This window comes from Struthio camelus, chromosome 5, assembly GCF_040807025.1.
Source record: "Struthio camelus isolate bStrCam1 chromosome 5, bStrCam1.hap1, whole genome shotgun sequence".
NCBI lineage: Eukaryota > Metazoa > Chordata > Aves > Struthioniformes > Struthionidae > Struthio > Struthio camelus.
The window spans coordinates 64,396,278-64,424,194 of record NC_090946.1 but is presented as its reverse complement, the minus strand read 5'-3'; the positions used below and the strand labels follow the sequence as shown (position 1 = coordinate 64,424,194).

At 41.4% G+C, this 27,917-nt stretch overlaps 1 protein-coding gene across 25 annotated transcripts in view; it reads left to right on the top strand.

Moving 5' to 3' along the window:
• The window catches only part of FOXN3 (forkhead box N3), a 223,241-nt gene that overhangs the window by 84,295 nt on the left and 111,029 nt on the right, over positions 1-27,917 (top strand). The window lies entirely within an intron of this gene.

Here is a 27,917-nt window from a genome sequence, read left to right as displayed (position 1 = left end):
AGAGAGCCAACATTTCTTTAGCATGGCTCATTCTGATTTTATTAAATTCATTGTCTAGACATCTGTAAGAAAGTACTTTGTGTGCGTGTGTGTTTTTTCTTTTCCCCCCAGCTGGTGTCTTCATGCATAGTGGTTAAATATTGTTTTTAGTTATCATGCTGTGGTAATGGTTTCCAGCTATACTAGATGAATGTAATCATGTTATAAATAGGCTGCTTGCTGTTCTTGGCTTATACAAATGTATAGTGAAAGAATATGCCTTATATAAGAGTCCATCTCTCTTTCCCCGGTGTGTGCTGTAATCTGATTTTTTTTTTCTTCTTTTTAACAAGTAGAAGTAGTTTTGAATTTTGGTGTTGAAGCTTCATTCTGTGTATTCAAAAAGACCTTACTTCAGGCAGGTTTTAGAGAAACTCTCCAAACAGAGGAGAGAAGTCTTTGATCAAAGGTGAAAGTTACCATCCACTGGAAGTTCGGTTGTTCTCTCTCTGGGCTTGGGCAGCTTCTGCGAACAGTGCGGTGGCAGAAGTCTGGGGAACAGATTTTTGCTTTCGGGTTTCTGTTGTTGTTGTTGTCTGGTTTCACTGCTGAATCTTCCCCTGCGTCTGTGGGAAGAGGCAGTGTGTGAGGGAATGGGGAAATGAACCGAGCAGTGGAGGCAGCGCTTTGCATAACCTTCTCTTGCATAAATCTGTCTGGGAACCGTTATCAGTTTTCAAGGGGTCCAGTCTTCGGAAGCAGTGGTCTGCATGAATCTTTGGCAGAGTATGAGTGAACTGAGAAAAATATCAACCTGCAGATTAATTACACAGGCTTTCTCATAGAGTAGTGAAATAAAATAGCAGGTAAAATCACATCACTGACTGCACTTCTCTAAAATTGGCTGAAGATCAGAAAGTAAACACTTTCTTCTGACTGAAACAATAGATGAACTCAACTTTTGTATTTCAGAACTAAATTCTGTGATTGTCTTGTAACTGGTTACCCTGACACTAGACTTCTGTTGGCGGTGCTCTGCTGTTCCCTATTTTGGGTGTGTTTTAACTTTAAATGCTGTGGAACAGAAGCTAAAATAACTCTGTAGGAAAAATCCTATGTTACCCTAAACTAACAGCTTTTCTTTTTAGATTACTTTTATATCTCTAGAGTTTACTTTTTTAAATGAACAACTTTTTTTTTTTTCCCTCAAGTGTCATTCCCCGAAATTCACCATCCACACATTGCAGATCACATACCATTTGTTGATATTTTTATAAATTAGCTGCTGTGAACGACTGTGCATGAGATTATAAAACCAGTTCCTGAACTGGATCTTGTTTTGTGTAAACTGGAGTCTTAAATGCTTGTTTGGAAGTGAGACGATAAGGAGTGCCACACCAGACTTGTATGATCCTATTCCAGACCATAAGAAACCTTAACAATACATTATAAAACATGGAAATATTGTAACTGGCAAGGCATGTGTTTAACATTGCCGTTTGTGTTTTGTTCTATCCCTCTTCCTCTGTTTACAAGTTGACTATTTAGATTACAATTTCCTTCCTATGAGGAACTTGTCTTCATGTATATCTGTCAAATATCCAGCAGTCTTCGGAGATCATGTGAACAATACCATGAAGCACTTGTCCACAGGGAAGTGAAGAAACACAATGTGTGACTGGTCACCCATATCTAGAATTCATGATTAGAGCCACGGTTATGTAGCTAGACAGTAAGGTGTGGTGGAAGTCCTGCCTATATATTAATAACAAGGTGAGGTTTTACTCTTTCCTGGAAAAGCCCAGGCTGTGAGAAACAATTTCTTCCATCCTTCTGTGCTCCTCTGCTCCTAATAACTACCCAGTAAGTCTCCTGGTAATCAGTATTAAGGTGACGGAGATGAGAATCGCAAACTTGCGGTGCATACAGCCAGGTCTTCTAAATACCCTGCTGGTTTTTTTCTCTTGTGTCCTAGGCCAAGGGAGGTGGCAGAGCGGGAGCTGAGTGCAGAATTGGCGCTCAGTTAGGATTGCTGAATCAGGGGCTTGACAGCTAATTGCAGACTTGGAAAGCAGCAAACTTTACCTGGTAGCTTTAAAAATACACAGTGGCACGTACCCTCCCCACCCTCCCCTTCTGAGTTGATTTGAGTACCTCACAGCGAGCACCTAAATTGTTCAGAAGTAAACCAGAGATGCTGTCTAGATTTTATGTTTAGAGCAGGGATCTGGGGGAGGGGAAGAGAAGCACTATCCTATATAAGGTATTATTTCATGACAATTCTTCCAGTTTGTAGCTGGACTCAGCAAACTTGCTGGTTTGGAATCTGCCTGTCTTCTGATGTGGAAAAGGCATTTAGCAAATGGCAAGTCCTCAAATGTTAACAAGCTAGGCTCTGAAACGCGTACAGTACAGGGGGAAGGAGTTAATCAGTGTTGGGAATTGCAGGCATTTGCTAGTTGATGTGTGTTGACACATTGTGAAAAGCTAGAAGCTTTTCCTCTCATAGTTGTGCTTTCCAGCGTTTGTTTGTGTAGTCTTTTAGTAATCGTTTTTCTAAAAAAAGTTCTGCTGAACACTTAATTCTTTTTTGAATTCCCTCAGCATAGTCGTTTTCTCAGTCTTGGCCTCCACTAGTTTATATTCATGGGGCTAAATATGTAGTTAATAGTATGCAGCTTTTTAAGTATGCATATGAATGCTTGCATTTCCTGTGGCGAGATCCTTGTGACAGAAAAAGACCCACAAACTGCATCACTTCAGGTTTCAGCTTGCCTCTTCTGATGTTTTTAGGTCTGATGTGTGGAATGCTGGGAGAAGGCATTTTTCTCCTAGGATTTGTTTATATATTGCTGCTGTTCCTGAATGATAGACTTCAACTGCAGCACCATCGGCTTACCTGGCAGCCCTACAAAGTGCCTATTCATGTAACTTTGCTGTGAGGCTGATCTCCTGGAGCCAGACAGAGAGAAGGGCTGAAGAAGGGCGAATGCTGAGCCCTTGACAGAGCAAACTTCTCTGCATTGAGCTCAGCAGTTTAATAATAGTTGGCCAGAGTATAAAGTGTCACATGATGGGAAGTATAAGAGGAATTCCCTGGCTTTGTTTATACCACTGGACCTGTGAATTCAGTCATTCAGATTAATCCTATTGTGAACATAAAGATTTAAATGTCCTCTAGTGTATGTCCCATTTAGTACAATGCGTTAGCCCATGACTTTTCTGACTTCCCTACCATCTGGTCCTTGGCTATAGAGAGGAATTTTTCTTGTATATGTGTCTCCATAGCAACGAGTTTGCAGTTGATATGGAAAGTAAGCAGTTGCCCTAGCAACGGAGTTACTGATGTGGCAGCTTCTCTGCTTGCAGGGAAAGGGCTAAGCTAGTTCAGACGCATTATGTAGGTTTGCTGTAATTATAGCTGCGCCCACTAGTGCTGCTGTAGCTAAGGGTCTGCTGAACGAATTTATTAGAAGCCCTATTTTTTCCCCCTTGAAGATTCATGGTATTTGCATAGGGATTCCTGTTTTGAACAAAGACTGATAAGACTGTATTTTCAGGGCATGTGGTATGTGTATACCTTGAAGGAGTGCAAACTTTCTCAGTCATTATTATCAAATAAGTGGATGAGGGCAATGAATGTTGGACATTGTTGGCTTTTAAAAAAATCTTTTTAGTCTCTGTTAACGGCACACAGTCATAAAAGCTGGGGCTCTTGTCTCATGCTTCTTTCTGCTATTCTGATGTCTTTTCCCTGGTCCGTGCCTTTTTAGACATCCACCCTGTCAAGAGGGTTCCTCTTTGTGTCTGTTCTGCGTTGTCTGAGAAAGGGATACGCACACATGCCCCTGACTGTGTGCACACTGAGGACATTCAAGACTCTTAAAGGTTTGTTTGGCACTTGTGCAGAGGGACATCTTAATAAAAATGTAATGAAGGTAAGGGATATGTTTATGGGGATGGGAGAATAAAATTCTCCTCACTTGATGTAGAGGTTATTCTTAGAAGTACGTGGTCCATAACTGGGTCATGGAGATCCAGCCAGGCTCCTCCTCTGTCTGGAGCAGGCTGTGAGATCTGAGGGACTGCTTGAGCAGTCTTTGGGCTCTGAGAGAGCCCGCTTCAGAGTTGTCCTTGTCTCACACGCTGCCTTTCCGGAGCCTTTCTCACTGGCCGCATGCAAAAGCCGAGCGGTAGGGGAATCCTTGCGGGAAGGACCCCAGCACAAGGCAGAGAGGCGTTTTGCAATTCTGTCCTGTGCATGTCTTTCTGTCCTGGTGTGTTAATGTCTGGGGGTTTGGCAGGTGAAACCCTAAGGAAAGATAAGAGCTAGCTAGAGTGAGAAGAAAAGGAGCCCGATTGTTCTTTATTAGGGTCTCTTAAGCCAATCTGCATATACACAAAGGCGATGGACTGGTGACAGTGTTCTCTCTCTCTTAACGTCATTTGAGAAGATCTCCTGTGAAAGCATATTTGGCACTCTGGGGACAGAAATGATCTCTTCCAGTTTTAATATTGTTATCACCCAGACTGACCCAAATAACACAAGCAGGAGAATTTCGCTATGTTTATAACATCTGGTGGAGCCAAAAAAAAAAAAAAACCCACCGAGTCTCATGTTAAAGACTTCAAATGATGTTGGCTCCGTTAATAAAATAATATCCTAAATAAGCTGACCCAGCTGTTAATTTCCCAAATTGTTAAAAGGAAATGCTGTGTTTTTGAGCAGGAATCTGTCTAGTCTAACTTAAAATCCATGTTGTTATGCCCTCGTTTGTCATATTAAAAAGCTCTCTAGCTATCAGAAATTTTCTCCTCAAATTGTGTTTCAGAGAAATGCAGGTCATGTTATTCTGGAGAAATAAAAAAAATGACTTGATCATAAACCTTAGAACCTTACTGTCATACGAGTTTTCCAGATATCAAACAATTTATGGAGAGCTTTTCTTGAACCCTGTTCAGTTTTGTTTTCAAAGTGCAAAACCAAGAACTTGTACACAATATTTAAATAATAGCTTTCCCAAAGCTGCATGTGGAAGGAATATGCTTCCATTTCTCTAGCTTCTAGCTGGTTCACTTTACATTATAGCATGTTCTTTCCAGTAGAGACTGACTGCCTATATTAACTAGTGTAGAGCTGCACAGAGCGCAATCAGTTCTATACCAAGTAATTTGAAGAGCTGGCAATATCCGGAAGGTGCTCTGAACTTTATGTCCAGGATATTTATGTTATCTTGCAAGTCTTAGATGAGATAGCCAGTAGGCAGACAGCCCTCTGGGTAACTGAGATGGGTTTTGTTGTACATTGACAGGTGATTGACCTACCAGATTGTACCAGTTACTTGGTTAAGTAACTGGAATAACTGGCCATGTGTGTATTCCTAACCCACAGCAAATATAATATTAAAAATGGCTTAAGCAGCACTGAAAGAGCCTGGACAGGAAAGCAGGCACAAGCTACTCTTCACCTGTCGGACTTGGGCTGTGGTTGGTTTGATGAACCCATTTTTTAGCAGTCGTCACACCTCCTTTTCTCCTAGCTGCGTGTCCGAGCACTCTTCTCAAACAATTTTTGTGGTTTTGTGACAAGCCAGAGCTCTGGTCAGAGATCTGAGTCAGCTAGACTTCCTTGTTTTCTTCTTTAATTCTTGAGTTGCTTTTCAGCTTAATTTCCTGATTTAGGTCACAGCACAGTGCGACAGACAGTTGTGCTGGTGTGACTGAGGGAGCAGTGAGGATGGGAAGGTTGGGAAATGCCTTAGGTCGGTATTACCAAAGAGGGCAAGACAGACATATATATCATCCTCATAGAAGAAAGGCCAGACAGAGGCTGGCAGCTCAAGTGAGAATGAGTGCAAAACTGCCTGGTGGATGGTGCCTACTGCAAAATAAAGGCTAGGACCATATGAGTATAAAAAGGCTAATTATGATTGGAGGCTTTTTCCTGCTGGGGACATTTGCTTTCAGTTCCCTGCTTAGCACATGGTCATTGTGGTCAGATGAGGTGCCAGCACTGGCCTTGTGCTGAACTCCATTTAGTCCAAAATGAAACGATGCCCATAGTATTCAGTCAGGTCAGTGAGCTGATCCAGCTACAGCTAAGAGTAGAAGGGAAAGGGAAGCAACGTGGACATGCTCCCAGCTGCAAGGGTGCAAGCCTCATTTAAAGCACGAGGGCTGGCTGTATGCTTGGTCGCACGCATGCTTCATGCTGGATTGGGCCAATGTGATATGCATGAAATGGTCTTAAGAAAATTGTGCAGGGCTACGTGTGCGCAGGAGCCTGTGTTTTCTTAACTTTGTAAGGTTTATTTCTTTATTTTGCCCAGAGGTCTTAATACTAGCAGTAGAGGTGGGTTTGAGTGGAGCTGTGCTATGCAACCTCTAAAAAGCTATTACAGTAGGGGCCTGTTAAGGAGGGGTGTCCGTAAAATCAATTGTCAAGCTTTTCTGTGAAGCTGCCTTTATTTTCTCATTCACCACCTATGTTTCTTCTTGATTCCCCGAGAGCTTGTTACTGCCAGCAAATGAAGCACAAATCTTGGGGCAGCCCTCTGGTTTGAGCACAGCAGGCCTCACCAGCGCTCAGGTTGAAGTATGTACGCAGGAACGCTTTACGCGTCCATTAACAAATGCTTAACCATGGGGAATTACAATGCGGCTCCTATAGCTTCTATATGTGAGGAGGCGTAGGAAATGCCTCTGAGCGCCGGTCACACTACAGCGAGTGCGCTACCAGTTGTGGCTGAACTTTAAAGATTAACTGGGCCAGCTAGCCTCCCTAAGCAGTCTCTGTTTTGTCTCACACTTCAGTTCTGCAGCGAAACATCAAAGAATCCATTTTAATTACAAAACATGTGTCCCTTAGACTTCCTCCTTCTTTTGCCTAAAAGGGAAGTGAAGTATTTTATATTGGCTGAAACAGAACAGCAAGTTGTGCTGTTAGGCTTCATTTCCCTGGTGAAGATCTCTTGAAAAAGAGCTCAAAAGATCTGATCGTGATTGAATAGTTTCTGTCGAAAATGCCCTTCAGACAGCCTGAAGAAGCCTGTAACTCGCTGAAGAAGTTCCCTGTCTTTGCCCTCATGTTAGACAGGTGGTATGTTCCACCCACTAACCCCGGGTAGCTTAAATGTTAGACGATTTCTGTGACAGCTCTGCATTTCTAGTAAAGTTGTTTGGACATCTAGCCTGCTGGGGTTTAAAAATTCTTATTACTAAGGTCTACTCTCCAGGAGGCTCATACTTGCTACTTCTCAGTTATTTTAAACTGTCATATTACTATATTTTCATGATAAAACTGCTTAAAACAAATGAATAATCTAGGATAACACATGTTGAAATCCTTATGAAAACGAAACCCCATGTGACTCCATATTTAATTTGGTTTGTTGGTATTTGTGTGTTGATCAACAGCAGCTTAGTGTTTAGAAGTGATTGACTTCTGTCATTTCAAGACTGGGCAGAACATTGCTAGATAAGTTGATCATGCAAGCCCTGTAGGTAGCTGTAACAAAGCAATATGTTTGGATGCATTCAGGCTTGGTATAAGTGAACGCATTTTTGCTTTTAAAAAAAAAAAAAAAAGACATATGGCTGCTTCTGGTTAAGTTTTGCTCAGTGAGCATTTAGGGAAGGACTGTGTTGCATGCTTGTGTGTATTCTTTCAGCTAATTAAGATTTCCCCCACTAAGTATTTGCTCTAATTTGATTCATAGTAAGGTATTTTGAACCAATATAAGCCTCCTATCTTATATGTAAAAGAAGATAGTGAAGAAGGTTTTCTTTAATGAGACACCTATGAATCTTGCAGATTTTGTGGTACTTTTAGTTTAAGTCAGTTTGTTATAAAGAATAAATTTGTTAAGAATTATGCGATTTTGCTTTTTCAGTCATGGCAGTTTGCCTGTTGTGATTCAGTAGTTCAGTTTTAGTCCTCAAGTAAAAAATGAAATGTTATTTTGCTTGCTGACGCCTGCCCTCGGTAATAATTCCTGGTAAGTTCAGCCCCTCTCCCAACCATTCCCCACCTGCTCTTAGGTCTCAGAACTGGCCAAAAAAGGATACCTGGTCGACTCTGGACTCTGGAGAGTTGAAATTATTACAGGCAGGCTGGGGGAGAGAGGAGGTACCAAAAGTGATTGTCTGTCAATGCTTAATTGACAAGCAAGAGAGAGAAACAGGCAGTCCTTTCAGATGCACTTAAGAGCTCCTGTCCTTGAGGCTTGCATTCTGACAACTTTAAAGATGAAATAGATGCTGGGTGTCTGTTTGAATGCTTTGACCAGTCTTCCACCTTAGTTTTCCTGACTTAGCTACTTCTATATGTTTTCTTTGTTCTGGAAGAATTCAGTCACAGTAGTTGTGCTCTGTGTTTTCTTTAATTGTGGAGGCAAAGGTCGCTATTTTAAAAGAAGAGAAATATTCTTGATGTTGGATAGTAAATCTAAAATTCATTACTGGGACGCTAACAATTCTGTAGTGTCTAGCTGGCTTGTGACTAGCTGGATGTATACATGGGGGAAAGGAACGCATTAGTTGTGCTGTTCTTAGTGGGAGTTCGCGGAAACATTTTCCTTTTGAGCAAAATTAGTGTCCAGAACTGAAGCTCACTGCAATTCTCTCCATTAAATATGGGGACTGGAGAAATGGCAAACGCCATAACCCCACAATGAGATCTTTCCATGATTTCTCTTCTTCTGCCTTTAGAGTCTTGCTCATCAAGTGCCTGGAATTGCTGAGACACCTAGGAGTTCAGATACTGTGTTCAGAACCACGCTCATCACTACAGTGTCTGATCCTTTAGCAAAGATTATCGTAAGGGCAGTAAAAACATAGTTTTTTTCCCCTTAAAAGAAGTACATTTATAACAGACTTATTTGGGCACTGACAAGATTTACATACTCATTGGCAATTCAAATTGCTTCTACTAATTCCTAAATTTCTTGTAGATACAAGTGGTCTCATATTCACCCAGGACTGAGGCTGTGCAAGAGTCATTAGGGAGGAAAAAGTGGAGTGACCTGCTCCTTTGGCCTGAAAATGTTTTTTCCCTTCTGCATTTTTGATAGGTCACTGTTGGCCCTTTTTAGTCTGCAATGTTGCTTGTTTTTTTTCTTCTTTTCTCCCACCAGTTTGAACTCCTGACTTCAGTGGAGTTGCTTTTGATTTACTCTTGAGTAAACGCTAGCAGAATAGGGACCGAGAGCTGTGGAAAGTAGAATTTGTAGCCATAAATGACGTCTCTGCATCTTAGTCACTGATCCATAATAGTCATTTTGGAGAGAATACATTGTAATTTTTTAGTTATGTTCTTCGAATTCCATTTCTGGCTGTTATGGAAACTTCATCCTGGGAACTGCTGTAGGAATTTGCGAGAGGACTTATTCCAAGGATCTCAGATACGAGTGGGATTTTCCTTGCTACAGTAGAAAAGAAACGAAGCTGCTGTCCTAAGCCAGTGACTTAAGATACCAAAACAGTATCTACAGCATGCTGAATTGCTGTACTTCATTGCAGCAGTGAACATAACTGTTTGCCATTAGCTGAGTACTGACTGGATTTTGAAACACCGATATAACTTACTGAAAAAAGATAGTTGGTAAGCAGAGGAATGAATGGGCATCTCTATGGGGAAGCCTCAGCACTGTGAAAAGGTGACTGTGGCAGTCCGTGAAGCAGAAACCTGTTTATGAGATTTTTGCATCAGAGAATCTTGTTGAATGCTAACAGTAGAATTCACACTCGTTCAAGCTATCAGCAGAAAATTAGGTTTTGCTCCAGAGCTGAATTTATGAGATCCCATGGCTGCCTACTGTGGTAGGGTACTCGCTGAGATGAGGCAATTATTGCAAATGTTTTTTCCGATTTTGCAGTAAATAAAATGCCTACGGTGCAACTTGCAGGAGCTGCGGGGGTTAATATGAGGTTTGGGTTAGATTCCTAGATACCTAATCTCAAAACTTTCATATATGTATTTTTATCTCTTTTCCTCACCCCTTTTATTTGAAGGGAGGAGAGGTGGAATACACCTTTCCTTACATTATGTGTGAGCTAGTGAAAATAAGGAAATAGTTAATGAAATTCTCTACTGTTAGATTTGGGGAAAGGGGGAAAACATCACTGTTATGGGCAAGTAATACAGAATGTAATAAATGTAGAAATTCTGCAGTTTGATCTGTTTTCTTTAAATTGTTGGGTAGAACTAAATGGTTCTCACATGGTTAATCATTAGGAGTAAAATCCTTGCCATGCAGAGAAACTGTATTTGCAAAGATTCTCCTCAGTACCCTTGTCTCACATTGACTGTCTGTGCTCAGCCATCTCTAGCCCTAGATTAATACAGAAAAACTGCATTTCCAAAGATTCTTACTACTTTTAAGACCACTTAAAAGACTTCTGGAGAGAAACGTTTGACAGCTTTAAGAACTGCATGCTGCTGCTTTAGTTGGAGCTAGAATTACACCTCGCCTTTGAGAGAAAATTCATTGAGAACTCCTGGGTCAAAATGTATTTAGTTCTGCAGGACCCCCCTTCAGAGATAAAATTTATCATTACTTTCACTTAAATTTATAAGTATGTTTTTTATATCATCCCACCCTGCCTGAAGTACTTTAGGGCTAAGAAGCTGTAGGTGAATAGTGTAAATGATTCATTGGTTTGGCCTGCATAGCTAAAGTATGAAGAATGGGGTGCCCCAGGGATGAAAACGGGGATTTTCAGTATTTAATTGGGAAAGATTGGAAGTTAGGAAGGCAATATGTGGCTGAGATAGTTGGGAACCAGAGAGATACTGGCTTTCAGTGTTGCCTGTTTTGTTTTGAAATAGCTGAATGGTTTGTCCAAAAAGTTTTTCCTATTTTGGCAATTAACACAACAAATTTCTTGTTATATAATTATCTCATTGCAGTAGTTTGTTTGGGTTTTCTTTCCCTTCCCCCTTCTCAAAAAATGAGAATTGTCCTTACTCAAATCTCGGTGCTAAATATACAAACCTTTGCTGTTGTAAAAGAGGATAGATTTGTTTTTACAATTTTATATCAAGTTCTAGTGCTTTTTAGACTCTTGGCTGTACAGCAGAGAAACAGGAAAGAAGCTGTCATAAAGAGACAAATTGCACTGAAGACTTAGTACAGTGCTTGCTCCCAGCTATTGAGACAAATGGGATTTTATTCTTCAGACTGCACCTCCTTTTCTGCTTAAATTTGTTTATTTATGCATCTGTCTGTCTTCATGTATATTTTAACTCCTTACATAGCCATATTGTTTTTTAGATATCAGACCCTTTCTCCATACAATGGGAGCAAGAAGTAGTTTGGATCTGGATTGTCACACAAAGCTTTCGGTCCACTTGCATCTCTGTGCTAGGAAAGCGATATGCTGTCCTAGTGATATGTCTGTGCAAAATTTCCGTAGGATACAAGTGTTCTGTTGCCATGAATGGTTACCAGTTAATCTAAACAGATCGCTCTGAATTAAGATGCTAACCTGAACTGTCTCTCTTGTTCTTTCAAAACAAACCAGCGCTTAAAATTTAGTAAAGCACTTCTACTTCGACTAATTTTTGTTTCCTCAGATTTTGCTAAAATAATTGCAAGACTTCTCTGCCTTTTAGGCAGTGATGCTTTTGTTTTCAGGAATAAAGTTAAGTGTTCCTGGCCTAACAAGTCTGCTTTGATGTATCATATGCTATTGGCTTTTAGAGCTCAGTACTCTTGAATTTGGAAAAGCAGAAATAGAATTATGACTCTTTCCATTAAGAGATGACCTTTTCTCTCATTCATCTTGTTTGAGAAGAAATACAAGATTTTCATTTAGAAAGCTTTGATTTTTAACTTGTATTGAAATTGTAGGAAAAATCTTGCTTTCTTATTCTGCTTCTTGCTGACTTGGGGGGAAAAAAAAAGGAAAATATGCTCCTTCTCCCTCACCCCCCCCCCACCTCAGTAATATACTTGCCTTATTTTAGTTTCAAAGTAAATATCCTTATGATCTAGCCCCTTTTGCTAATTAACATCTACTCCTCCACCACCACTGTAGTCTCTCTCACCCTCCAACGTCTAGTATGCCAAAAATGCGTTTGCCTGATCTTAAGCTGACTGGGTATGAGTCCATGTCTTAGCTATGGATAGAATTATCCATTTGTGTGCCATATCTACTTTCATTTTTTCCCCCTCCTAGTTTATAAAATAGAATTCACAAACTTGTTTTTGGATTTGCGCTCTGAATGTTTAATTTAGAAATGCGTTAAAAAGGGGCAAGAATTTGCTTCACCAATAACACTTTGTTTTTTCTTATTCTGACTGTCTGTCAATTCCTGTTGTTTGGCATCAGTTTAAACAATAGAACGATTCCAGAGTTTTTTTAAATGGCTTTTCAATTTAAGCCACATTTGACTTCAGTTCTGTTAATGGGTTGTAATTCCTTCTTGCCTTATATACAGATATGTTATTTTTGTTTCCAAGAGGAGGCAGTTTTGTGATAATCCAGGTGAGGAGTAGTGGTGTGTGTGTGCATGTGCATGTGTGTGGTTTTTAAAGTACTGTTAGTGGCCGTGGTGTGTGCATTTTAAAATACAGATGCATATGATAGAGATGGTATGTGGGGCTATTAATAAAGACGTTCGGGCCTTAAAAGTTATGAAATTGGCTTAAAAATCATGATGGCTTTTGTAAGATCCTCTTCCAGGCTTTTTGCAGAAACCGAGACAACTAGAAGTGTTAGCATTTTTTTTTTGTTTTTTTTCCGTGACTTTTGCACTATCTATCTCATGACTTCCTAGTATAAATACCTAAAATCCCAGTATGGTAAAATGCCATGAATTGGCAATATTAAAGCCAGATTCTGGAGGTTATAATAAAGCTGTAGTCTGCCAAGTTTCTTCTCTTTTTGTGGTTGGTATGTTTACTATCTTCCTCTAGAGTCTTATGTGAGAAAAATACAGCAATTGCAGAAATCCTTTTATATACAGTACAGATTTCAACATTTATGGTACCTGGATACAATTATAAAGACAGTAACCTTTTGGACAGTTGCACAGACTGTCGTTTTGGAGCTGGTGTGTCTGGTTTCCTCTTTTTGTTGACTATGAAGCTAGTGATAGCAGATCTTTACACCATCAGCATGCTCAAGGATAGGTTACTGCTCTTTCAGCAAAGTTTAGTGTATTATGCAGATCCAAAACGTCAGATCACTGTTCCCAGAGTTTTTAATCTTCAGTTGTGTGGATGGAATTAATGATGAGGTGCCCCTCCTCTTCTCTTTTCCTTGGTCTTTGGATAGGCCTTCAGCAACTTGGACCTTGTTTCCTAGCTATGTATTTTCTGTGTAGGGAAGTTTGTATATTATTTCTGGTTACTTTTCAGGTTCAGGTTATTTGTTTCCTATTACTATTCTTGCTACTTTTGTTTCTTGCCTCTTAGTTCTCCCTTTTGCAACATCTAGTAATGGCGCGATGAACATACTTGTGTCTGAAGAAAGCATGGGCAGGATGAGGTCCTTTAAATTACTCATTGCACTATTGTGAAAATGCATTTGCATTTAGCAGAAGATAAAAGTTGCAGCCTTCTTTTTTTGAACAGTGATTTTCATTTGTAAAACTTTTTCTATTTTTGGTGTGTCAAACGTGGAGGCTTCCTGTGTGAAACTGATAGAGAAAAAGATCACAGAAGATCTGGAACAGTGACTCAGGTCACAGCAGGCCTGTTTGCATGACACCTGTCTCATCAAAATAGCCTCACTTGGGCATCCTCAAATGAGATTTTCTTTTCCTTTAGAGGGTAGATCTGTTCAAAGGCACATTTGATCTTAAATAATTTTGAGGAAAACAATTTTCTGTCCCTCTGAGAATAGCAGAAATCTTCACCACCTTGCTACTTCAAAACTCTTCACAGCACTAAGATTTGGTGTTGAATGAATTGTCAATTTTCATTACCGGAATCAGCTCAGAAATTGTTTCTCATTGTTTCCTCCCACTTCAGGCATGTTGAGTCAGATAAATTCATACACTGATGTTTAATCACTAAACACTAATCACCCTTGTGCAATATTGATCAGCAGCTTTCTTGTATGCTATAATTAGAATGAGCAATAGCTAAGAGTAGACACTGACAAGTGCGAGGGGGTGAAGAAGGTGAGTTAGCCTTACGTAGAAGTTGGTACAACGCTTCTGACTTGCAGAAGCTTCTAGGCTCCCTCACATAGCAGCATCTTCCCTTTTCCCTTCCCCTGCCCCAAGCTTCTTGTTTTCATAGTTAAGCCAACTGATAATCCTTGATTTTTTTGTAGCCAGTTTTCCTTTCAGCAACTGCAGCAGTCCCTCTTCTCTGGGCTGCTGGGAATTCTTAGGAATTGCCCTCAATATCTTTTTTTCTAAGGAGTGGGCATTTCTCCTCCTTGGTTCAGGACAGTTAAAGCACATGCAGGTTCCCAGTGCAGCCCTCCTTCATGGGTAGGTGTCTCTGAGCAGTATACTTGAAAACAAGCACTTGTGAGAGTTAAAAAGAGACTGGGGAAAACCCAAGTAGGCAGGGCTGCAGTGTGTGGGTTGAAAGCTTTTTTCCTCCCTTCCTCCCACTCTTTCCTTACAGGGTAAAAGACCCAGTCTGTGTGTGATCTTGCTGTTCTGAATAACCTCCTCGCCACACGTAGTGACTGGTATTCACATCCTGTTTTCTACCAACTGAGACCAAAGAGTGTGCTGAGCAGTGACTGAGGTCTATTTCGGTTGGTTTTTGTTTCAGTTAGTTTACAGGCTGTTGCCTTTGTCACCTGTCACATCAATTCTCTTCTGTGATTTTGAGGAAACTTGCTTTTCCTTTACTTTTTTGTATGAAATAGCAAAATCGCTGTGGGATTTGGACAGCATCTGGAAAAATGAAGTGGACTTTTAGATAGACGAAGAATATCTGTTGAGTCAGGTTCCTTAATTATTTGGACTTTGAGGAAAGCTCTGCTAATGGAGAGCTAGTCTGCTAGGGAAATAACATGAATAAACTTGTGAATCTTATTCTTGCTAAGCTATAGGTTTTGAGAAGGGACTTTCTAGCTTCCTTGGAAAAATCTTGATCTGAATATTCATCTTTTTGCTTTAAGTCCACACACACTGGTGAGTCTGTCAATCAGACTTCTCTAATGTAATCACTTTGTCATTTCTAATAAACTGTATGCACACTTTTAAAGTCTGTTTTGCTGGTGGAGGTCCTCAAGGAAGCTGAAATGCAGTATTAGTTATCCCCTCTAAAACATGCTTGATTCAGTGGCTCACGCTGTAGAAGTTCTTCATGCCAAGCTTTTGTTGCATCTGCTGCCCTAGCATTTTACCAATTGCAACCCATGTAAAACTGATTGTGAAATATAGGCACCTAAAAACCCAAGGCAGACAAATAAAACCTAAGGGATAATTGTCAAATCTATTTTTCAGATGCTGTATGGAGAAAACAATGGGGGGATTCTTTGTAGTTTTGTTTAATCTTGCTGTGAATAAAACACTGAAGACTAAGCAACTTCATTTCTTGTTGTTTTTATGAACCTATGCTTCTACAGTGGACCTAAAAATAAAAAAAGTTGAAGGAAATGGAAGTACCTCTGAATAATTACTCTCACAATGAGAAGTTCCTGTATTGCCCCTTTTAACTTACTCCACCTTAAGGATGACTTTGATGAGATCCTGCAACACAGCCTTCTTTCCCCCTGCCCACCACCTTTTTGTGCTGAGAAATATGATTTCTCACCCTCTTCCCCCTCTCCGACCTTTGCATGCTTCATCACGACGCTTATCCTCTTGGGCTGGTTCCCAAATTTTCGGGCTCTTGGCATCGTGTGAGGTCAGTGCCGGTACATCCACGGGAAGGGTGAAGGGGAAGAAAGCTGGACTGCACTACGAGGGCAGCAGGAACCCAAGCTTGGTGCCTGCGCAGCGGGGATGGGTAGACGCACTGCGCTGAAGCTACATATGCAGTGTCTCCTGGTTGCGCCTGTATGAACACCGAGCGAATGCCGGGTTGGTCTGAACAACCCTAGGTGTCTCCAGCCATGGGTCAAGCCTGAAGAGCCTTTATGCGGCTGTGCACAGCGTGGACTGTGTAAGCCACAGCTGAGCTGCAGGAGGAGGCACAGACTTGCAGAGCTGGTGCAGAGAAGGCTGCTGTGATGGTTGCGTGGCTGCGGCACAGGCACATGTGGTTAGCAGTGGCTTTCAAGAGAGTCTCATGCCTGGGGCTTGGGCAGGTGCTGCTTTGTCTGCCGAGTGGAGGGGCTGAAAGAGGAGTTTAGCTCAGTCTGCTGTGATTGTGGATAGAAGGGAATCTCTGAAGTTAAAGCTAGGATTTGGGAGGGTGTTTTTAACGGACAGCAACATGGTAGCCCGTGGGGGCAGGCAGGCATGTCTGGATATGTAATACCCTTGCAATTCTGAGGTCAGATCCTCCCCACGCTGGAAGGCTTTGGTATAATCAAGGAGTGTATGACTGGCATTTTCTGCCTCTCTTGGCAAGGCTTTTATAGCTTGTTCTCCAGAAAAGGCAGGACAAGGTTTGTGCAGAAGAAGGTAGCAGTGCTCTTCCTCTGCAGCAAGTGTGGACATGGATTTGCTGCTCTGTATCTGGTAATTTATATGTCCGTAACCAATGTAGCTCTTAGGTGATTTTTTTGCTTGTTTTCTAATAAAATAAACATAAGATACCCAATCCCACCAGGTTAGCGAAGCCCTGTCCCACAGGTGCTGCAATTTTAGTGACCCCAGCTTGGGATCGTAAGCAGTAATTTTGAGACCGGCAGTGATCTGGTGGGAGAGCAGCCCTGGGCTCAGAGGTGCGGCTGAGGAGAGTCTGTGCAGTCCCTGCTCCTTGCTGCTGGCGTTTGCGCTGGCCCTGTGAGGCTGCCAAGTGCCTGAGAGGGAGTGTCCTTGCTACAGGCAGGGGACGTTGTCACCTCCCCCTGCTCCACGCAGGAAGCAGGGAGCTGCTGTTTGCTTTTCGGGGTAAACAGGTTCTCCCAGCATGCCTGAAGGCATTGCTCTTGTTTTCTATCTATGTACTGCCTCCAGTTAGTAATGCTAAGTAATACGCTGCTCTCGTAAGTCATGACTAAAGCGCCAAGTTGTAAGCCTGCCTTTATTTGCCCCCGTGACACAGAGCTTGCTCAGATCCCTTGCTAACTAATTTATGAGGTATTTCTCCAGAACCTCATAGTTGTGCCTGGCCTTTGGGAGGAAGGAGGGTTTGGGTAGGGTGTTTTCAAAGGTACTGAGTAGCAGTGAAGTTCCTGACTTTTAAAAGCCTGTGAGGTTTGGGGTTTGACATTTGTGCTGTTTGACACTCCTAAAGTGAGGCTCCTGATGAATTTGTGATCGTTTGTATTATGCAAGAGAGATTAAGGCTCAGAATGCAGTTGAGAAGTTGCTTCATGTCGTAAGATGCTTGCAGCACTGGGGGAAGTGTTCCGTTTTGCTTTCCAGGGTTCGTTTTTTCAGCCATGAGAAAGAGGAGAGGGAGCAAAAAATCAGCATTTTTGAATTTACTGTAGAAATGGCCCGAAAGTTGAGAGTCATATACATACTTAAGTAGCAGAAATAATTTGTATCTTGATACAATGTGAACTGTAACACTGAGGTCTCTGTTACAGGAGAAACAGATCCTGCTTCAGTCTGTTGCAGGTGACTGAGATCTGTTGATGCTGCTGAGCATGGCTCAGGAAGAAACACAGCTGTGTTTCTTTAAAGAGCACAGGGACACTTAAAAACACCACATCTAGGCAGCCTCTTAAAGGGCTTATCAAAGTGCCTGTTTTTTTCTCCCAATTCATTGTGTGAAAAAATATTAAATACCAACCAAGGAAAAATCCTACATTAAATAAACAGTTATAGGGGGAAATGGTGCAAATCCATTAGCTTTTGTCAGGTCTTCCATATTTCTATTTCTGTTTGTCACTGCTAATGGATTTAGTTCAACTTACTCTCTCCCACCCAACTCTGCCTGCTGTTAACCCCTTCCCCTTGAAATTCACTCACTGGCTTATTTCATCATTAATACACTAGCAGAGAAAAAATGACCCTCAAACCTTTAGCACAGATATAAGTGTTGAATAATTTTTTGAATGTCTGTTGAGTGAAGGGTTGTGTTTTAAAATTGTTCTGGGTTTTCATGTACTGTGTAACTATATATTTGTAAGAAAAGGCAATTTATATTTTTGTCAGTTGTATAATCTGGAGCCAGTGATAACATTAAGAGTATCAGATGACCAGTGGGTATTTAAATCAGTGCTCCTTTGACATGAAATTAGCACATCCCACTAAACCAGCTATTGGTCGAGAGTCACAGGGATATTATTTTTGCCTCTGTCATTTACTTTATAAGTGACCTTGAGCACTTAACTCTTCTTTCTTATTCTTTTGTTTCTGTATTCCCTCAATTTTCTTTTCAATAAAATAGGGCTAATGACACTTTCCACTTATATACGGAAATGTTATAGACTGAAATAGTATTATTAATGCTAGTTGCTACCTAATCTTTCTCAAGACTGTTGCGTGGCAGCCCTTCATGCTGACAGGCTTGTCTTCTGGGCTCTCTTGACTTTCCTGCCCAATCTTGCTGCATCTGTTTGATCTTAAACTTTGTTCCTCCCCAACAGTGTCAGTGTTTCTTCTTCAGTGCCCGTACTTAGCCTAGCCTAGAAAAGCTTTGGGAAATGTCTGGGGTTGCTAGGCACTAGCATAAAACAACACACTGGTAGGTTATATATGAATGAGGCATTGTTTAAGGGCAGTTAATGACGTTGCTTTCTGTAGTTGCTTGCAAGATTTCCATATGGCAACCTAATAGTTGTACAGGGTACTTTGCATATGGACTCAACAAGGAGATTCTTACAGCCTAAATACGACTTTCAAAGTTAGGTGACGTAATGCAACATCTACTAAGTTTTATTATCGGAATAGTGGGAAGCTAATGGGATGTACCAGATCTGCTGCAGACAATTATTTTCTGCGTGCTTACCTGCACTAAGGTGCATGTAGGCGCTTATGCGCCGGAGGAGGAGCAGTGCCCCAGCTGGGCACATATCATGTAACAGTGGGTCAGCCCTAATTAAAGCAGTGATACAGAATCACTCCAGTTTTGATGTGATCCTTGTGGGATCAGGAGTCTGGACCCTGCTGGAGATGCCTTGGTTGGGTAGTCCTTGACAGTAACTCAGATTTGCTGAGTGAGCAGGTTACAAACTAAAAGACCTTTCTGGCTTTTGTATACTAATGAGTAGGAGTCCAGAGTTGCCTTGCTTGTCCGTGGTGTTTGAGCTCCTGATTTAAACTGGTAGGTGTTTTACTTGTGTGAAGGAGGCAGAGGTTGTTGTCTTGCTTGTGAATGAAACATCCAGTAACAGAGGTATCAGTGTTTTCAAATTAAGCTCCTTCCATTTATCGATGTGTTGTTGAGCTGAAAATCTGCTTAAAAGCCCGTGAATGCCTTTATTTGTGTAAAACCCAAGCTGTTGGTGCAGTCTGTGCCCTCTGCAGCCATTGCACTGAGGCGTTATCTGCAGCTTCTTGGCTCTGTTGGGGCGGGGGGTAGTTGAGGCCATGGGATCTGTGCTACTTCTGAGCCTTTCTGGGCTCATCCAGGGGTTGCCCTCAACTTGCAGAGGCATGGCTGAAGGAAGTAGGCAGATCAGTGCTTTTCATGGGCCCTTCTCACAAGTGGACACTTCACTCTGATCACACATGCAAGTCCGAATGTGCGGAGATCAAAGAAAACTTCTAATATTTCTTCCACTGGTGAGGCTTTGAACTCCCTTAGCACTGGAAGAACAGTGACTTTGTACACTGCTGTGCATTTTGATACTGCTTTCTGCGTTGCAGGATCTTACACCGCAGTCCTACCTGTGAAATACGTATTTTTTGTTTACCAGTGGAATTACGCAGTCTTTCCTTTTCTCCAGTTGTTACTTCATAGCACTAGCCTGGCCCTTTTTATTCCTGTACCCTGGTTTATCTGCATGCTTGGCTTCCTGTTTTATTTTTTTTGTTCGTTTGTGTGTCGGGGGGGAGATGTTTTGCTCTGTTTTAAGGCTATGCAGTGCTCTTTCACTGAAATCATACTTCTCATTCAGGTGAAGCTGCTTACAGACACTTACCCACCCACCTTCCAGTCTGAAAGGTGGTGCCCATTCTGCAAATGGAAGGACACCGGAGGCATCTAGATGTTTAATGTCCTTGCACCACTTGGGGTAGGATCAGGCCAACTCCTAAAGGATTTAGACAATTGGTTGCTATATTGATGTTCAGGATAGTTCATTGAGCAAATGAGCTGAAATATCAAGAGATGAGCATGAAAGCAGAGACTTGAACTTCTGTGTCTTGTTTTGAGCTAATGGATGTTTTTACTTGGAGCAAAATAAGATTTAAAAAGCCCCAAGCTTTTGTTTTCTTGAGAATAGCTGATTTCTTGATGCAGCTCGTTTACTTGGGGTGGAAGCAAGCCTTGCCTAACACCAAACCTTTACTTTCACATATTAAATGAACGTATATTTATGGCGATGTAATTGTGTTTTAAATACTCAGAGCTCTTTTTCAACTTTTGAGCTGTGATGGCTAGTTTACTGAGAAAAAGTTGAAAACATGAAGGAGGAATGAATGTGAGGCTTTTTGTTTTGTTGCAAACAAATACTACTTTAGTTTTCTCTCCACGTCAAACTGTCACAACATTAACAAACTTTCTGCTGAAGGGCAGAGGAAGTTTCTAGCTCTTTGGAGTTTATAGGTTTGGGGGATTCTCTGTGAGGATTTATGAAAATTAAGTGTTTACCAGGCAGTTGTTACTGTCATTAAAATTGCTGTTAAGGCCTGTAACGCAGTTCGTTAAAGCTGGCTTTATAGAAATTCAGTACTGTGCACTAGAGTTTTGAGAAAATCCTCTCTTAGACTGCATGAATAGGTATTTGTAATTTTTATGTCAGATTACACTGGATCTAAGGAATGTGTTTTGTAATAATAGCAATCGTTGGCAGTGGCTTTGTTTTTCTTTCTTTAAGAATTCCTTAGCAGTTGTATTTTTTTTTAACTAGCTGACCTCAGATGATTCAAATGCTCTGTTTGTCCTCTGCGAATTACTTCATTTGATTAAAAAATAAGTAACTAGCGCACCCTTCAACCTCACCTGTAAGGTACATAGCCATTAAAAGGCATAATGTTTTACTGTTATTTGTGGCCACTCATAAAAAAATATTTAGAGAACCATTGAACCATTGTAGGTGAACAGACCAAGCGATATTATGTTTGTCCTGATAACTTTAAATACTGATGAGTGAAGATAACCAACACAGTTTTAAATATTGCAGACCAGCAAACCAGCTTCAGCATCTTAAACCTAAACCTGAGTATTTGCCAACTGAGTCAGTTATGACTTAAAAATGTTTTTATAGTATATTTTCCCAGTTTCGGCATTACTATGCTGCTGCTGTCTAATGTAAATGAGGGAACTACAGTTCTAAGTTGGTCCCATTTTAGTAGTGATGCCCTTCACTTTTGGGAGGTGATACTAATGTGAGGGAGGGGTAGCTGAAATGAAAAAGTAAGGCACACTTTTCTCAGCATCACTGTCTCCAAGTGAATAGAACAGAGCTGGCCTTTGAGTAGTGTTCATCATTGCACAAGTTCCCTTTGTATATTGAAAAGCCTCTGTGCCCTTGGCAACCCTTGGGTGTTGCAGTGCTGATTCAACAAGACATAAACGGTCACAGAAGCCTTTAATTCTCTAGACTTGTCGAATTTTATAGTTGTGAGCTGCATATTTCCCATAGTGTCTGCAACTGCATTCGCAAACCGTTAGTGGTATATTGGGTGAAGGATGTATAATCCACATTGTATTGCAGAATGTTTTTAAGTTACTTGGCAGGCTTCCCTCTTTAGCACAAATGAGTAAGTTATTTAGGGAAGTTAAGGTACGTACCTTTTGGGGGTGATTATTGTGTCATTCTTTGTTCGTTTCAAAGCTGAAGGCAGGGTGTTGTAAGGTGCCATTCAAAAAGTATCTTTGTTCCTTTCTTCCTGCCTCTCCACCTCTTCCCCAAAATGCCGTACTTTTCTTAAGAAATATTTTTTTCATAAGATGAGAAGAGGGGAGTTTGTGTTTAGGAGGTATTCTTGATACTAGTTTGTGGTGTCTGGGAACTAACTGGAAACTGTTTTAGTCAACGTTTCCAAAATTACTCTGTCTTTTGGATGACTGCAATATGAAGTGGTGAGTGAAGCAGCGTGCTCTTTTCAGGGACTCCTAAGTTATGAAGCCTGCTGCCATACCTGTTGTCTTGGGAGCTTGTACTGTTCCTTGCTGCCTGACAGCTCTAGACGCACTCTCAATACCATCCGTATGGCCAGATACTTTTATATTTGAAGTCAGTAGGAGCTCCAGAGGCTTAGCATCTATGAGGAGCAGACTGATTACTTGGACTCTTAAGCATCAAATTTGATGCTTTAAGTGTGGACTCCTAAGCCTCAAATTTGGTGCTTTAAGTGAAGACATCAAAGTTTAGAACCATTGTTCTCTCTCATATGTTATGTACAATGGAAATCTCTTTAGTTGGAAAAAGCAATTATTTTTTTCAGATTCTGGTCCTGGCTGTAATCATTCAAGTGGTTGTTATAAATTCAGTGGTGTCATCTTGCTTACTTCTGTCATCCTTTTTTTTTTTTTAATTTGCATTTCAAAAATTGGTTCATTAAAGCTCAGTCCTGGAGAAATACCTCTGTCTTTGCATGGCACACTTGAACGCCTGCAGAAGCTGTACAGCGTTCCTGTGGATAAACTTGTTGGCAAATGTGTGTGAAGATTTGCTTTGAGATTGGTGTTGCAAGGTAATTGCACGCAAGGGGCTCATGATAAATATTTCTGTAGACTAAAAACTTTTAATACCCAATCATCTCTACTATTACTTGCAAAGAGGTCAGTTGCCGTAACAATAGCAGGTTTCATCTATGCTGAGAGCAGACCATTAGGCCAGTAATGGTGAGCACTAACACCAAAACGTTCCTCATCACTGCTAGAAAGTGTCCTTTAGTGTTGTTCACAGGTCCTATGTTAATGACTACAATAACTTAAACTGACCTAATCGGGGTCTGACGTGTCACAGCGGCATGATTTCAAGATATGATAACTTGGGACTGCAGATGCTAGCTGGAAATGTCCTTTAACTAGTAACAGAAAGTTTCTGCTTTTTCTGCTCGCTTTACTAGTTCCTAAAGTACCTCAGTTACCAATGTGGAATAGTTCTCAAAAGTGGCATCACTCTAAAACACTTTGGTGTGGGTAACTGCCATATTCCTAGTTCCTACTATTGAGAGTTTTTCTTCGGGAGAGTCTAACCCTGGATATTCATCCCTTTCCATTCTGGTAGCGAGGACGGTTTTCCTCAACGGGAAGTTGTTTGCTTGCTGGGTTTTTGTTTTGTTTTGTTTGAAGTAGGAGGATACTAATCAAGGACTTGAATTTCCCTCAGGTGCCTGGGCAAATCTGCAGGGTCACTCACTCACTTGTTTAGCCCCTCTGATTTCTGCTCCTCTCCTCCCGGCCTGCCTATCTTCAGCCTTGCCCTGTGCTTTGGTGCTGGGCATCGCACTATCTCTGTTCTCAATTACTCAGCTGGTCTGGGTTTTCCCTCAGGACTCTGTTTTCCAGCGTCTTTGCCCAGCTAATCCCAGTTCTCCCATGTATGCTCCCCATTCCTCTTTCTAGTTGTCTTGTGTCCAGCCAGAATCCCAGTTTCCTTTCTCAGCATGCTGTTCCAAGAAACGCAAAGTGTTGCAGCAGCTCACAGTGCACAAAGGGAGAATTCCTGTTCCTTGTGCCACCCTCTCCCTGGCTGTGTGTGTCCACCTCTTTGCAGCAGCTCTGGGTGCTCACCAGACCCTTAATGTGAGCCCATTTAATGGGTTAAAATGATAGAAGATTGTGCCAGCAATACAGTTTCCTTGCAGGAGAACTACTGAAGTTGGCTTGTGGAAGGGTCAGATACATAGGAGAGCAGGTTGGGGAGGACACAGTGCAGCTTGGCCCAGGGAAGCGACAACAAGCTGTTGGCCTCTTAGCTGTGCAGACCGTCCTTCCACCTCTGACCATGTACTGATCTGCTCCTTTTCTAGAGGCAGGCCTGTGCCCCTGGCCCTCCATCACGTAGGTGCCCTCTCCATTCAGCCCCTGTGCTCGCCAGAAAGCGCGTGTGAAGGGAGAAGAGATGCAGAGCAACCATTTAGGGGGAACTCCACTTTCACCCTTGCAGCCCTCAGGTAGAGGGAAGGCGCACCTTGGCCAGGTGCGTTAGGAGCAGCTGGAGGCTCGGCTGCGCTTCAAGACGGCTGGACTCCTGTACGCCTCCCTGCGGGTGCTGTGCAGCCATAGCCAGAGACTAGATTGTCACTGAAAGAGTTTTAGAGGTGTCTGTGTGCCTGTGCTACTGATCTGCTGAAAAATAACCCCAAAGGTACTAGTCCCTCTCGGGCTTGGCCCCCTATCTCATACCTGAAATGACTGTGTGAAGAGTGGCACTGGTCCGAACGATGTGGGAGCCTGCAGTGGGGAGGAAGCTGCAATTGCTCCTCCTCCGTTGCAGCGCAGTCCTGTGCTGATTCAAAGTGCCTCCGTAACCGGAGCTTTAGATGGGATGAGTTAAAATTGCTGAAGTCTCTCTGAGCCCGTTTGTTTTGTCGTCCTTTATCTACTGTTTCCAAAGCCTAATTCTGGGCAGATTGCTTGTGTAGTGGTGGTGAAAAGAGCAACCCTGGAAAAAAGTTGTGTTCCTTACAAATTTCAAGTCTGTGCTAAAATAACAAGGAAATTAAATTCTTCAAATAAACATTTGCCAGAATTTTTATATAGAGAGGGTATGCATTTTTCCCAGCCGTTGCTCTTGGAAAGAGCTCAGCACACATTTTTTTTACTGAGCGTTGGGCAGACAGTAGGTAAAAATGTAAGGCCGAGCAGTTAGTTGCAGGCTGTACGGAAGCAAACTTTTTATAATGGGAAGTAGTAGACAGGTCTAATAACAGGTAATACTGTTAGACCTAATTGTAACAATTAAAATAGCTAGCAAGCAGCCTTTTTTTTTTTCCCTTAACTTTTAAATTACCAACTTAGTCTCAATTTTATTAAAAGATCACCAAATATTTTTAGTTTGGATCCTCATAGGTTGTGTAAAGTAGGATTTTAAACTAAACTTCTACGTGCAGCCCAATTGGAGAAAAAATAAGTTAGACACTGAATGTCTTATACCTTTTCATGGTAATGCAGTGGTTTCAATTGCAGGGAGAAAAACGGATTTGTCTATTTGAGATACCAGAAAGAATAAGTGAATTAAAAAGTAGAGGTTTAGTACACAAGATCTAAATGCAACCTGCACATATGTTAAATGACAGAAAAGGGTATAATAATTTCTTAATTGTACTAGCAAACACATAATCAAGAGGTGTTTTTTTTAAAGATAAAGTATTAGACCATAAACTTCTACAGAATGACTTCTAGATGTTATTTTTCACTCCTCATTAATGTATTTGAAGTAGATTATCTGCAATTATAGTTTACTCTTGGATGAGGTAAAGGGGACTTGTACTAATGCTCTTTTTTAATAGCCTTAAACACTCATATAAAAACGGTAACCTGTGAACAGCAGGAGTGAATGAGCTTACTGCGTTTAGCCTTGAGAGGAAGCATTGTTAGGAAGTCTGAAAACATTCCAGTGCTGAGATTATCGGGGAGTTGTTATCCACTCCTCAGTCACTCGTTGCCTAGGAGACAAATGTAATCCAAGGATTTTTTTCCTTCCTTTCTGTTTTTTGATTGGAGACACTATTGACTTCTGGCTTGGAGGAGCTAGTGGAGCAGCACGCCAAGTGTCATAAGATGGAAATTAATCACTAACTGATTGCTCTGAGTTCCAGTGATTTCCTTTCTTATGGTTACTCTCTATATGGGAAGACTAATGATGCATCTAAACAGGCAGTTATGAAGCTCTTCGCACCTATGACTGTCAGGAAGGATTCTTAACTAGATGACAGTTCAGTTTTCTTTTTATTCTGCTCTGTTGTGTGAATGTGGAAGAAGAAAAATAAATCCCTTAAAAAAGGAACTTTGCATGCTTGGAGAGCTTTGGGTTAAATTATATTTGTTGTTGCTGCTAAATTACAAGTCAGCTCAATTGCAGTGAAAATATGGCAAATCTGCCTTCTCATTATTTCCTTTAATAAGGAGTATAATTCTCCTCAGTGCTTTGTGTGTGAGAGAGTTTCTGTTTGTCAGTGAGATTGTTTTTGGCTTTCATGGGAACATCAGCAAGCTAAACAAATTTAACTTAACAGTAATAGAAGTTTTGAAGCTGGTCTTCAGTAGTGACCTCATCCTGTAAGCCTCTCAACTTCTACTAACTTTGAAGGGTTTTGGGGGGCTAATGTCTTCCAGGTAGATGAACTTTCTGTCTTGGATGCAAATGAAAAAAAATGAAGCTTGGAAAACAGCATGTTGTGTTCAAGCAAGTCCAAATAAGATAGCTAGTATTTAAATGCAGCATTTTTAAATGCTTATCCCATGCTGTAAAGAGTAAGGAATCCAGCAAAGGTTTTCTTCTAAAAATGTTCCCAGTTTTGCACGTTGCTCGCTTAAAATGAACTTTTGTGTTCTTGCTCTGTCTAGTGGATGGGGCATGGAAGTGGAATTTGAGAAGCCTGGATTCTATTTTTGACTCTGTCCTTTGCCTAAAAAGTCACTTTTACTGGGCTTATCACGTTAACTTTTTGGCTTATTGTCCCATATGTAAAGGAGGGGATAAACATAATAATCTCCTTTTTGCAAACTGGCTTGAGATACATAGCGCACAGCTTGCATCACTGATACCAGAAACGGATGTTTCAGTCATCTGCTGTAGTGCTTTACGTATACCAAAGTCCAAGAGTCTTAGCCTTCAGCTTATCTGGCTGCCCTAACAGCTAAGCTCAAGTCAGGTCTCTGTTGCTTGCTATCTCTCTAGCCCCTTGAATTGTGGACTTTTTGGACATACAAGGGCCCACCTTCGACTCCAGAGCTGCAGGATGTCTGTCTCTCTGACTGTTGTGTGGCCTCCTGGTTACATTGCCCTTACGAAACAAGAGGAGAAATGGGGTTGAACCCTGCCCAATGGAAGAGACTTGAATTCGGTGTCTAATATGCAGAAGAGGGTTCCTTTTTCATCCTTCCAGCAGATGTGTTTTGAATGAATGCAGTCGTGGCTCCTGTGGGCTGGGCCAGCCCCTCTCCTTTTCCTTCAAGCACAGTCTCACACTGTGCTGTGAACTTGCTAGATACTCCCACATATGAATCCAATGACATTGAGGAAGATTTTTTTTTTTCTTTTTGGAAGAATCTGATGCAGGTTTGAAGTCTGTAAGCTTGGAGGGAGGTTTGTAAGCACCTTGCATGTGGCACTATGTACCATAAAGCTGCCTGTAGAACAAAGCAGCGCTTAGGAGTTGATGGGGTTCCCCAAAGATGACAAGTTTTTGAAAGGAAGCAAGTGTCGTGTTTTGTTCTTCCTTGTGGCATTCGAAAATAATCTCCTACTTCTAGTGTGATTTTTGTGTTTGTTTTTCAACGCACTAAGCGGAGGGCCTATTTCCACCAGTACAAATCCTGAGGTCTGGAAAGGGATGGCCTTGGGTTGAAAAGTGGCTAGAGGCTATGGTACAGCCTTCCCCCTTCCCCCACCTCTTCCAGAAAATGTCAATGTTTACCAAAAATCTTATCATAATGCCCTGAGAGCCTGCCAGTGGAGTTCAGTCAATAATTAGGACTGGTGTTTGTTTCTACATATTCTCGACCAGACCAAGGCTGTTCCTGAGCTATCATTTTGTATGCTTTCATAACGGAGCCAAGGGAAAGTTGTTTTTCTGTTTGTTTGAGAACTCACAGAAAACAATTCAAAATATCTGC